Genomic DNA, 13,753 nt, shown 5'->3' on the forward strand with positions numbered 1-13,753 from the left:
GATGTTACTGGCCTTGGAGAATGTCTCCCCTTAGTCATGTCCATATTTCCTCTGTCACTGGTCCTTCCTGCCACAGGTCTCTCAGCGACAGGTATACAGGTCTGTGGGGTCCTGCGGGCTGTAATCACCATCATTGCTACTCCCACGTGGTCAGGTGAGTTTGATGTGCAGGGTTTGCCCTCCTGTGCTCTTTGCAGTGTTCGTTCTGTACTTCCCTCTGGTTTTTCCTGTTTTTGTTGCATTTCTTCTTGAGGCTGCTGCATTCCTTTTGTTTGAAGCTGTTGTATTTGCTGCTCCATTTGTTTGCTGCTAGTTTGACTTTCCGAACCTTTGTTTAGTACCTGCACTTACTTCTGTGTCATGTTCCTTTTTCCACAATCACTGCACTTGCTCTGGTAACAATCACCACACTACCTGGCTGAGAAATAGTAGTTTTGTAAGCTCTGCTCTTTGGGCCTGGGAGTTGTTTCCCGGAACACGATCAGAGACCTGGGGCTGGTCTGGAGAGTTTCCCTGCCCAGGGTGGCCCAACCCGGGGCTTTAGAAATGTATATTTCTAAAGCTAATTAACTAATAATTAACCTAAAGATAATCAAAGCTAATATGCCACACTCTTTATGCATAAAGAAAAAGAAGACTCCTCCACAAGCATTTTGCAGAATTTGCATTGATACGTACAGCTCTATGATGCAGATCAAACCACTGACAGGTCAGTGGGAGTAGTTATAACCAGGACTATGGAAGAGGAGACTGCGCACAATTTCAGTAAAAGAACCTTCACTATAAGCAGCAACATTTGTCATTTTAACTATCTTGGAACAAGATTACTAAAGGTCTTATTATTAGAGATGCTCAATGACCCCTGTGAACTGGTTTCGGTTTTGGTTTTGGCAAAACCACCAACTGCAGTGGTAGAAAAGATAAATAGGGGTCCGCCCTCCCTCCCACCCACCGTTAAGTTGGATATTAAAAAGCAATCCAAAACTTGCGAGATCTGACGATGTAATGATGACGTTTTGCCTCGTTTTCAATTCCGAGAGCGCGCGAAAGTACCGGCTAGGTACTCGGATCCGCTAAGTTCGGGTATGTTCGCTTCTCGGGGAACCGAGCCTGAGCATCTCTACTTATTATGCATCTAACGGTATAAAACAGTCACTACAAGATTGATTAAAACATACTTTTATATAATAACTGCAAAGAGGGTAAGTGCAGACGTGACAGTAACTAATACTAGTTGTGTGCTACATTTACTTAAAACTAAACCAAATTTAGTTAAAGTTAATTTGTTTGTGACCTCTGTGATGATGAATGGTCTATGCAGGGAGAGCGGGTGCTGAAGAGACAGAAAGAAGTAGACTATGGAAAGTATATTGAGGCCTCTAATTGGCAGGAGGATGGAGCACTCTAAAGGTGGTTTCTCATTGGTTGGTATAAATGTCCAATGAGGAGCGAGGACCAACCAGCCAGAAACCACTTCCCACTATCAAACTACCCTAAAGATGATAACTTGGATACAAACCTCCGCTGGTCCCCCGGTATTAACTTCCATGCAGTGGGAAGGCTCAGAGTGCAAGCAATGCTTTATCCAGTTCTCCAAATGTTGTAGGTGACACCTGTCTCACCGACCGCAACGCTGTGGCTCCAAAGTCTTTGTGTGCCACTCAGCTTACGTCCTTGGTCTGACAAAATCAAATCTGTAAAACTAGGAACATGACCTCAAATGTACCATCTCCACCCCTTCCAACTTATTTACATTATCCCATCCCTCAAAATGAAAACTGGTTCCATATGCATGCAAAATCTTGTATTTAGCAAGGCACGCTCTACTCCCTAAACACCAACCATCTCCAAATGCATATTCCTGCACCCCTGCAGATGCTATCGTTTTGGCCTGCATATCATCATCATCATCATCACTATCTATTTATATAGCATCAGCGCTGTACAGAGAACTCACTCACATCAGTCCCTGCCCCATTGGAGCTTACAGTCTAAATTCCCTAACATGCACACACGGACATAGAGAAAGACAAACTAGGGTCAATTTAAATACAGCCAATTAACCTACCAGTATGTTTTTGGAGTGTGGGAGGAAACCGGAGCACCCGGAGGAAACCCACGCAAACACGAGAAGAACATACAAATTCCACACAGATAAGGTCATGGTCGGGAATTGAACTCATGACCCCAGTACTGTGAGGCAGAAGTTCTAACCACTGAGCCACCGTGCTGCCCACATATCCATGCGTATTACCATAAGACAGCGTGTCCGTGTGCAAAAGTGACTACGTAATGTCACAAAACAGTATTTACGAATTTACACATTTGCATTGCCGAACATGAGCCTTATTGTGTCAAGCATATTGGCTGTTCCCCTAAAAAGACAAAAAATAAAACCACCAATGAAAAATTCAACACTTGCGTTGCGAGACGCATTTTTCCACATTTGCAAACGACCTTTACTGAATTGTCAACCTAACCGATTTCACATGTAGTTGTGTCGTTGCTCTTTACTGCTCGACCCAATGTCGCCCAGAGTGTGCACTCGCTTCACAGACAAGACTGCAACCGACAGGCCGAGACACCGGGGCACACACAAAAGAAACACATTCCTTGGTGTGGCAAAGAGTCCGATGCAAACACAACACCCTCCGGGACACTTTGGTTGAGATAGAAAACAAATGAACAAGGGCAGACTCTGTAAATAGATTCGAGAGGGTCTAGACACAATATTACAGACTCCATGCCCATGAGCAGATCTGAGTAAGAGACGCACAGGCCTATAGGGGGAGACAGAGCATCACAGACACAGACAGACATACAGAAAGCTATGAGGATCACACAGACACAAACCTATAAGGGGAGACATAGGATTAAAGATAAACACAGACGGTCGGATACAGGGAGACGCATGGGGAGCAGGAGCTCAGGTTGGCTGAGAAAATTGCTGTGTAATGGGCAGAGATTGGAGTGCAATGCTGATCCGATGAAGCAATTGCAATATATATTGGATTAAGTCCAGGGGTTGCACTGAGAAGACACTACCTAGACCTTGCAGACCCTTTGACCAGTGTTATGACAGAACTGCAGACTCAGGAGCACCACTGAAACAGGGTACTTGCTGCTAAATATCAGGATCTCCCACACGACCAGTGTCGGGATTGTGGACAGCGATGCCATTGAGACAGTCTGGGATATAGAATCAGACAGAAGCATATTGCACCAGGCTTTATGGAATCACTGCTATTGATGATGGGAATCAGAGAAACACTTGTCTTGCAGATCTGACACTTGGCACAGACTCCTTGGTACCTCAGTGGCAGCATCCCCAGGTGAGATATTATAAGGGGTGGTATGTAGGAGGGCTAGGGAGGGGGGCTCGCTGAAGAATAATCTGTGCATTTGTACCTTCAAGGTTAACTTGTAAACTTGCCTCCAGTCTCCTCTCCCTGACCTATCGCAAAAACATGCATGCTCCTAGATTGCAAGCTCTTGTGGTCAAAAAAGCCCAGCCAAGATATCTCATTGTTATTTCAATGCATTGCACAATCCGAGCCCTTTGTTGTAAAAGTTTGAGCCTTACATTGTCCGGCGAGGAGAGGTGTAAGTGATCCTGATACCTGGATCATTGGGTAGAACGTCCTGCGTATTTCTCTCACACAAACACGTGCAGAGCGACCTCCAAATGACACATTCTTACTGTACAATGTATGGGAGGGTTTGTGTTCTGTGTATTGGGGCTGGTCTGTAATTGAATCGTCATTTGGACCGATCTTTGTTGTATTCGTATCTTAAAAGGAAAAATTTAAAAAAAAATGTAAATCAACACTTCTTACGGTGAGTTTAAATGTCAGTGAACACGTGAGACTTGTGTACTCTGCATTGTATATCAACCCCAGAAATTGTTTACTATGTTAAACGACCTTGGGCGGCTTCACAGGCTGACTTTTAAGACTGTTTGTACGGAGCATCTACAGACAAAGCACATGGATAGCAGTGAGACATGAATGGATGACCCAGAGAGCTGACCATCTATAGACTTGGAGGTTTAAATGTAACACAACAGGACATGTGTATTAGTTATTTGGAGGTCACCTGAAATATTTTTGGGATAAAATGCACATATATGAAAGAATGAACTCTCTGAATTGTTAAATATATTATACTGTATTTGGCTTAGCATGCTAATCGGTAGGAGTTATTGGGGGGTGTATGAAATGCATTTTTTTCCAACCTACAAATTGAAAAGGAATCTTTTGTGCGCACACTTGTCAGCCGCAATTCTCATTGGCGGAATTGGTCAGTTGCTCGATTGCAATATATCGCCAAAATGCAGCCAAACAGCAACCCCAAAAATAGGTTTAGACCCCAATCTTATGCCACGTGCAACTTTAGATGAATCATAGAGATGTAACCAGAGCACAGATGTCATCACCATCAACACGTAAACCTGCCCTCGGTCTATGGGAGGCACCAAGACACGTCTCCTAAATCTTAAGGATCAGCGTCAGTCAAAATCAGAAGTGAATGGCTTTTGCGTGACGTTTGGTTTGAAAACCAGCGGTTTGGGTTAAACCGCATGCAGTTTGCATCTTTTAAATATCGGCTCACATCAAATGTGCACAAACAGCAGATTAATAAAAACTGCTGTTTTGAAAACCGCATCCGGTTTTAAAATCCCAGTGGCGCACGCAGGGGGTGGTTTCTGGGTCTCCAGAAACCCCTCCCCTCCGCTAACGATGTGCCCCACGTAGCGGCACTGTACTATACAGCAGCCGCGGCGCTGTCAAAGAAGCGTCCACGGCGGTGCTGTATAGTACAGTGCTGCCGTATCGGAGCTCAGCATCTCTCTCGGTTTTCTGTTTTGTTTTGGTTTTTTTCCGGTGGGGGGGGGGGAACCAACCCCACCAACAATCCTGCATGCGCCCCTGAATCTCATGATAATCCGCACTTAGTGCAAACATCATAGAGTTCTTGGTGATAGATATTATACAGCTTTTTTTATTTTTATATATTAATAATCATATGATGTAGCACAAAAGATTTCAGTGCTGCAGCCCTGTAAATACAATTGATTTCTCCTTTTCTTAATCGGGTTTCCCATCTAAGTTTTGGTGCCTGAGTAATCAGGAGATAATGTGATTTGTACCACAAGGGGCTGACCGGGGTCTTTAGTCTTTTAGTATTACTGTAAAGTCTGTGCTCTTAAGGGACGATTTATAAAGCCCTAAACATTGCAAAGAAGTAATTCCTTGGGCAGCCTCCTATCGGATGCGCTGTCCCAACATGACTTCTAGAGGAAACTGCACTGAAAAGTCACCTGTCATTGTTACTATGACAGATGATACTTAATGGGGCAAAAAAGCCGGTAAGTCTTTAATAGGCCCCTTGATCACTTGGCCAACTCCTTCTACTAGACCCTCCTCTGTGTCTGCCCTGTAACATCCGATGGGTGAAAAGGAAAAACTAAGATTGCACCTGTAAAATAATCCGCCCGGCGGGAACACCCACATTTATGTTTTCATGTTATTGTATTCTGAGTGGCTGCAATGTGAACTCCATCCAGTTGTGGATCCCACCAGTCTCGTTTGATCATCATTTTGCTGTATGTGTCGCTAGATGTTGACATATAAAGAAAGAGCGGACTGTCTGTGTGTTTAGATCACTGACACGTGGAGATGCATGTATGCACCAGATCACTGTGCTGGAAAGATGTATACTGAGTCTGTAACTATATGTGTGAAGAGGCGGTGCTCCCCCCAGTGCTGGAATCAGCACTCCCCTCTCCCCTTACTCCCCCAGCTCCACTGCTTATCTTAAAGGTTGGTGGTGGGGGAGGCATCCTCTCCTCCTGGGACTGGAAGAGCGTATCTCCCAGCATGCAAGTCCCCGGCAATGGGCCACTTCTCGCTGAGGACTGTAAAGCGCTGGGCTGCCCATTAGCTATCACCCTTACCTCAACATTTTCTCGTTGGCTTCAGGGAGATCCAGGGGGAGGTGCGGGGGTGGGGCTTGATGAATTATATCATTTTGGCCCGCCCCCTAAATGATTGTTATCATTTTGGCCAATTGCAACAGGTGGCGGGGCTAAGATGCCGCGATATTTGCGTCATTAAGTCCCGCCCCCCACCACTTATGTATTGCGGGGGCGAGAACCGGGAGGTTGCCCTGCTCTCCCGGGAGGTCTCCCAGAAATGCGGCAGTCTCCCGAACATCCCGGGAGCGTAGGCAACTATACGTTAAAGAAAAGCAGCTAATGAATCTCTAGAGACTGAAGTGCCTTTTACATTTCTGTCTCTGTTACTGAAGTCATGTTGTCTTACCTGTCAGTCTGTGATTAAATCTTGGTCTCCATGAAAATAGCCACCTCCATAGGCATCAATACATGGACATAGGACACAATTTCTGAACGGTGTCATCATCCCACAGATGGCGAAGCCAACCACGTCTTGTACTGGCTCAGCATCAGGGAGAATGCCAGACTCTTCAGGGAGTGCGGGAGATCACTCCTATTTCAGGGAGTCTCCCTGACATTCAGGGAGAGTTGGCAAGTATGGTTTAGCTGTGACAGCTTAGCCCAGCGTCACACTCCCAACGCCACACTGATATGGAGGAACAGTTGTTACCGGTAAGAATCATGTCTGCGGTGGGCAATCCACGTATGGGTCCTTCAGAGACATTATTCACACTGGATGACTGCCAGCCCTGCATATAATTAGTGTAAAATATATTGCATTTCGACGTCTCCGCAGATTCCTACAGCTTCCTATATTTGTAAGTTTTAGCAGCAACATTGTGCTGACATTTTTACACATGGTACTTTCAGGTTACATAATGTAGGACTCTCTATTTCAACACATCATCACATCATCATTTTTTCCCTTTATTTCAAGAGTGTTTCTGACAACTTTAAGCAGTTGGTTTGTGTGTGTTCGTTACTATATCCTCCTGGATTACTTCTTCTTTCTCTGTGGTTTAGTAATATATTTATATCTTTTGTTGCCCTTGGATGCAACCCAGTTCATTGGACATAATTGTATCTAGAGAGCAGATTTATATAATTATTTTAGCGCAATAAAAAGAAAGAAGTCTGACTGATGATAGAAAGATAGAAAGACATGGCTGAGAAGCACAGATGCAGATAGACCATAAAAGCACTGCATTTAGTAAAATTGGCATAAGAGCATGGACAATACAGGGTAATTCAAAAGTCGCAGTACACCCTTTTATTTCAAAAACATCTACAGGAATTGGGCCGATTGGTCGATTTCAAGATGGCGCCCTTGTTTGGTACATACCGTAAAAGATAGACCACGTCACCCATACCTTACTGGAGTATTCAGGTTTCCCAATTTCCTGTAGAGTTTTTGAAATAAAAGGGTGTACTGCGACTTTTGAATCACCCTGTACTATAAATTACAGTCTCCTGGAACTGCTTTCTTACCTTCAATAAATCTTACCTCTGACAACAAGCTAAGGGTGATATACGTGGAGATGACAACCTGACAACTTTCATAACAATGGAAGATGCAAGAATCACAATCAAGCTTAATAGGCCATTGGTTTTTAAAAGATCTCGAACCTTTTACACCTTGACAGCTCATTCATACAAACTTGGGGTGCTGACAGGTAGGTGACCAAATGGAATTCACAGGAACCGATGCAGAACATCATGTGCAAATTACATCAAAGGAGGAAAGTGCATTCATAGGAGCGAAGAGCATTTTCCCTGCACTGCGAAAGCCTATCCATGATACATTCCACTCCCATGATATTTCACCCCCCCCCATGCAGAATAAGAACAGATTTTGAGAGTTACACCCTGCAGTCCAGAACATGAGAATTGATACTGTAAAGTTTTTCATACACACACACACAGAATATAAAACTGATAATTCCATATATGTAGTACTTTTGTAATTTTTGTAATGTAAAAGTTCTAAGTTTTACATTGCAATAAAACCTTTAAAAATACTTCTTGTGGGAGAGAGAGCACCTCCTACATTGCCTCTCTTACCGATTTGATCCAGCTAGTTCAACAATAAAGCAACTTCTCATCAATCCATACCAAAATCTCATCCTGAGTGATATTTACACCATTTCTTGGTGCTAGAAGTGGGATGCAGAAAGCTAGGCACACCTCACTAGGGAAGATATTTTTTTGTTTTCTATGAGAGTTTTTGCCTCGAACCTCTGCTGTCAGACATACTGCGTCCAACGTAAGTCTGGGTTGAACAGAATATCCCTTATTAAGCATATAGCAAGGTATACCACCTTCTATTTTGTTTATGCTACAAGTTATACTGGCATGATGAATGCATATTGCATGAATCCAGGTGTCCATGTGTGTTGAGAGAGTGACAGCGGTGACCAGTTGTCCCTGTAGAACCTCAAGAACTACTAACATACAGAAGAACAGATATTGAATTTTACCCCAAACATAGTGTACAAGAGAAGTAGTACTATGCATTGTAGAGTCAATAATAAAAGTAAAAATGTTCACTGACCCCGTGTTTTGGTTTTGGTTTTGGATCTGGATTAACTTCGTGTTTTGGTTTTGGTACTGGTTCTCCTGGGGAGGGAGGTACTTATGAAATCCAAAACCCACAAGGTCCGACAACGCAACAATGACGTTTTGACTCGATTCAGATCCGAGGATGCTCGAAAGTACCGAGCCGACTGGCGAGCCTTCTCGGATCCCCTGAGTTCTGGTGGGCTCGGTTTTCAGAAAACCGAGCCTGAGCATCTCTAAATAAAAGCAGTGTCAGGAACAAGTTACGATGGCTAGGGGCGAAAGGTGAAAGTGCTACTCTGTTTACTTAAAATTACTTATGATGATATAATATGATCGTGATTGGAAGCACTAAAGCATAGTATAGAACTTAAGACCACGATTTGTTGAGAGGCCACACAGTGTTACCTTTCATCTGCTGCATAGTTTAAAAGAAAAATATTTTGCCTCACTCCTGAGGCCAACTATAGAGCAGAAATCGTGTGTACCATCGTCCTGACCTGAAATGCATTTACATTTGTTTGCATAGAATAAAGCTGGGCATGATTAGCAACGTTATGCAAGACACCAAAGGCCCGAAGGGAATGTAAAATCTATTCTCGTTCTATATTGCTCTGCTTTACTCATCCGCAATTAAGTCTGCAGAGTGCCAGCAAGGAAGCACAGAGATGAGCAGGAAGCAGAGGGTTGGCCGGTCACAGAGTCTGTGGGATGCACAATATTACTTCGGCAGCCCCTCTGATGCTAACCAGGGGGTCAATAAAATTACAGACATATATATTTAGGATTTATTAAGTGTGTATTTTTCCACCTTCAAAATTGACTTTAGTTATTATTATTATTATTATTATCTTTGACTTATAAGACGCCACAAAGGGTCCGCAGCGCCGTACATTACATATACAGAAAACAGAACCAAGACACAACATGATAGAAAAATGTATACAAACACAGGTGACAGGGTAAAGCAAATCAGATATTTCTGGGACAGATAGTGCATACTTGCCAACCTTTTTAAAGTTCTTTCCGGGATATCCCAGGCAGGGGGGCGTGGTGGGAGGGGCGGGGCACGGTGAATCGCGTCATTTTGGCCCCGCCCCTGCGACAAAAATGCTGTTTTTGATGCGGGGGCGGGGCCAAAATGGCGCGATTCACTGCGAATTGCATCATTTTGACAGCAAGAGGCCGTTTGCAGGATATTTGCCTGCTCTCCTGGGAGTCCGGGAGATCTACCCAAATTTCAGAAGTCTCCCGGACATTCTGGGAGAGTTGGCAAGTATGAGGTAGTGAAAGGGATGGTAGAAATCAGTGAGAAGTAGGCCGAAGCTTAAGAAAACAGGGCTAGGGAAGCAGGCCAAGAGGTACAGAGGGTGATGGAACAGTGGAAGGAGCACACAAGGAAAGAGGGCCCTGCTCATGAGAGCTTACATCCTAAAGGGAAGGGGGAGATACAAATAGGGTGGTACTAATTGGGGAGAGAGCCGAGATAAGGAAGTTAGGAGGACTGATAGACTTGAATAAAGAAATGAGTCTTAAGGGCTCGCTTGAAGCTTAGTTTCAATATAGCCTAAGGAGAATATGGAAATGTTACTATTTCGCTTCTCTGAGATGAAATAAAATCATTTAGGAATAATTGGATAGGTTTTTTTATTTCGTGGACAAGATCTAAACAAAACCACGTGAGATTCACTCATCTCTGCACAAACATCAGAAGACAAGCCTTTAAAATCACAGAACGTCCCTGGAATTCTGGGACAGTTACTAACACGTGTAATACGGTAAGTCAGAGCACTTTTCAACGTTCAGTTTGGGCATGCATGTTAGTAGCAGGAGTTACAGGTGAGATCAGTAACTCTACACGGCATGAATAACATGTTCTATTCTCTGTAAGTGCTCAGTGTAAATACATTGAGGTGTAAAACAGCATTTAGGGCAAGCAGGAAAACAGCTCAAGCAAAAGAAAACCACAAAGAGTTACATTACATTTCTCCTGTAGTGTGGGGATCCCATGTTAAAGTCAATACTAGCTCCAGGCTGGTCAGCACTATGTCAACGGAGACAAAAACCGCGTGCTCCTTCTCCCAGAGACTGAAAACCACTAGGGCTCTTCCCAGCCCCCAGGTCTATGAGGTAATGAAAAAGATTGAGATTGGAGTATGCATGTTTACTACCCCTCTGGTCTTAATATAATAGACTGAGGTGTCTAACACCCCTGTTCATTATAATCCAAGTTCAATAAAAATAGGCACACGTTTTCAAATAAAGTTTAAATTAAACACTGGTCAGCCCCTGGTTGCCCACTCTATCATAATGATAATTTGTCTTTATTTGTTCTTGATTCATCGTAATATAATGGGAAATTCTGTCATTGTAATGCAAGGTGAGAAGAAAACCCATAAAAGCTGATTCCTACCTGCCCCGCTGCTGATTGGCTGTGATACGGAGTGACTGAGAGTCCCATTAGCCTTTCAGCCAATCAAAAGCGTTTTACCCTTGCTGGCCACGATTGGAAACTCCCGCTTAATTCAGGTCAAGCATTCAGTGGCCGATGTTCATAAACAACTATGACCCGCATCGATCAAGAGTTCCCTCCCATAGAGGCACTGTCCCTTCGCTGACCGGGCAGGTGCTAGTTCCCGCTGTAACAGGAAGACTCCACATTGCGGGTTTCCTTGTTATGGTGTGACCTGCCCAGCCTGTGTGGCCCCTTGCTGGTTTCTGCTTCAGCAGGGGGACCCCATGATCACTGTGCCCCCATTTTACTGGGAACCAGCCCGGGCTGCGTAACGCTGATGCAGGTAACGGATTTTATATGGGGTGCACTCTCTTTTTTTTTATTATCTATTAATTTGCTAGCAGAACTTCACCCATTCATTTCAATGGGCTTTTTCAGCCTTGAACCCCCATTGAGATGAATGGGCTTTTGAAATGAATGGGCTATTGAAATGAATGGGCTATTGAAATGAATGGGATATTGAAATGAGTGGGCTCTTGAAATGAGAAAATCTCTGTGCTACTTGTGTCTGTGCGCTTTTTACATGTGGTTGGCAATTGTGCATTTCTACGCAGATGCAACGCCAATGGGGTACCAGTCTAAGTGACCTACGTGAAAAAAAAAATCGATATATTTATTAAATTAATACATCATTTTTACCCAGTGGATTCTACTGTTAACAGCATCCTAAAAGGGCGTAAACAGAAGAGTTATAAATACGCGCCCACCTCAGTGTGCAAAACCAATGAGAACAACTTTGCCAGTGATAATGGTGGCCGGCGTTTATAACGAGCAGTTGCGGCAGAATAATGCTTTATTATATCCACTGTTTTGTATTCAGAAACCTAATAAAATTTCTTTAAATATACTTCATGTTTTTATCTGTGTACAGGGCACTGGCAAGTGACTTGCTGTTCTGGAATGTGGATTGAATCATCATTGCACAGTTTATTCATTCTGTCCTTGGCATTCTGCGCTTTATATAAATTAAATACAATCCATTCTACACATTCCCACAAGATGAACCCCCTCTGGTCTGCCCTAGAGCAGGCGCGGCTGGGGAAAGCGACCGTCTAGAAACCGGTGGCTTGTTCTAAGGGGTAGAGGGTTTGATAAGAGAAGCGCGAGGAGGGGAGCAGATTGGGTTTCTAATGCAGAATTATGAAGCCAGTGTGAGGGAGGTGTTTCCAGTCTTGCATAACTGGTCACAAGACTATTGGCCAATTAGATTTGTATTCCTGCCAATCAGAATGCAGCCTCACCTGCGTGGATTTTAGTTTGACAGAACAGTCAATTGTGGCCCCCACACCAATGTTAGCGTTTGCGTGACGACTTAATAATGGGATTAGCAGTAAATGGAAATGTAGTTATTTCTTTTACACATTATATCCTATGAATTCTTCTATCTAATATATAAATGCCTAGTGGCGTGTGTTAGTCTGTCTGTGTGTGTGTGGAAAAAATAAAACCAAGCTGCAATGCTACCTGCTGGGCGGAGTTATACACTGACCTACTAAATTCTTAGTGTGTGTGGAAAAAAAAATTCAGAAAGGGCTGAAATTTGGTATACTAAGATGTTTTTAATTTGTTAATTTAATTTGTTAATTGTTAAAAGTGTTTATAAAGATTTTAAAAAAATATATATATATTTCTTGAAGGAGAAGTGACAGCTGGGAGTGGTTGGTGGTTGCCGGGGGTGACAGAGTGAGAGGAGTGTGATACTCAGGACCGCTGAGAGAGATCCCTGTGTCTGGATAGACATCTGGATAGATGTGGCGATGAAAATGAAGGATGAGGTGATGGAGAAGAATGATGAGGTGGTGACATGTGGACAAAACCACGTTAAAAAAGGGCGCTTGCATGGGGAAGTAACGCTCTTCCCCTGAGGAGGCCTGGGCTAGGGCCCAAATGCATGACAAGAACCTTTTTAACACCTTAAGTAGCTTGATTTGACTAGAATGCATGAGTATCATGCACGGGTTAACTTATATGATATAAATGATTAATTCTCCCCATTGTCAGATTAAAATTACCATGGATTGTGCTCAAGCCCTGAGTCCCAAATGCACATACTTTTTATTTTCCTTTATCACTCACTGAAACACTCCAGACTATCTTTCTTATCCTAAAATGTCATTAGGACATCATAATTCCCAACACTTGGGTAGCTGGCATGGTGGGTGTGGCCACATCACTGTGGTGGCGTAGCCACGTCATGATGGCGGCGTGGCCATACCCCCAGTGCGCTGTCTGGCGCTGTAAAGCTAATAGTCTCATTCCAGCTCTCTGTTCCTATGTCACCCACTAATACAGACCTCCCCACTTACATGGATTTCCGCACAGTCCCGATTTTAGGGGTCAGTAATATAACACAGCCCAGCAAGACAAAAACATTTCTTAGTTGCTAAGGATATTTGAAAGAATTTAGGGTATTTTGTGGTTGCTCAATTCAAAAATGAAAGTATTTTTTTACAAATTGGTTCTAGTCCTTGAGATAATGGATACCCTCAATTAATACGTAAATTAGCCAATGCGTGCATATGGGAATCTACCAGAACATTCTAGAAGGCGAGAGGCGCGAATATTCTATGTGTTCACTCTGCGATGGTTCTAGAATATTCCCCCTCCATATGCAAGTGATTGGTCACCCAACCAGCAGTCAGTTGACAGTTGGCAGTTGAGCGGTTCGCATTGTCTACTGTGTTTCTCTTGCTTCTCGGCCATGTAATATATTTGTATACGTATCA

The 13,753-nt window shown here is 43.5% G+C and overlaps 1 protein-coding gene across 1 annotated transcript in view; it reads left to right on the forward strand.

Moving 5' to 3' along the window:
* Positions 1 to 2,868: 2,868 nt before the first annotated feature.
* NCOA1 (nuclear receptor coactivator 1) overlaps positions 2,869 to 13,753 on the forward strand; it is a 329,252-nt gene continuing 318,367 nt past the window's right edge. Inside the window, exon 1 of the mRNA XM_075201166.1 lies at positions 2,869 to 3,332. The gene's annotated coding sequence lies outside the window, so the exon portion shown is untranslated. The remainder of the gene's footprint in view (positions 3,333 to 13,753) is intronic.

The sequence above is a fragment of the Mixophyes fleayi genome, chromosome 3 (assembly GCF_038048845.1).
Source record: "Mixophyes fleayi isolate aMixFle1 chromosome 3, aMixFle1.hap1, whole genome shotgun sequence".
In the NCBI taxonomy this organism is placed as follows: domain Eukaryota; kingdom Metazoa; phylum Chordata; class Amphibia; order Anura; family Limnodynastidae; genus Mixophyes; species Mixophyes fleayi.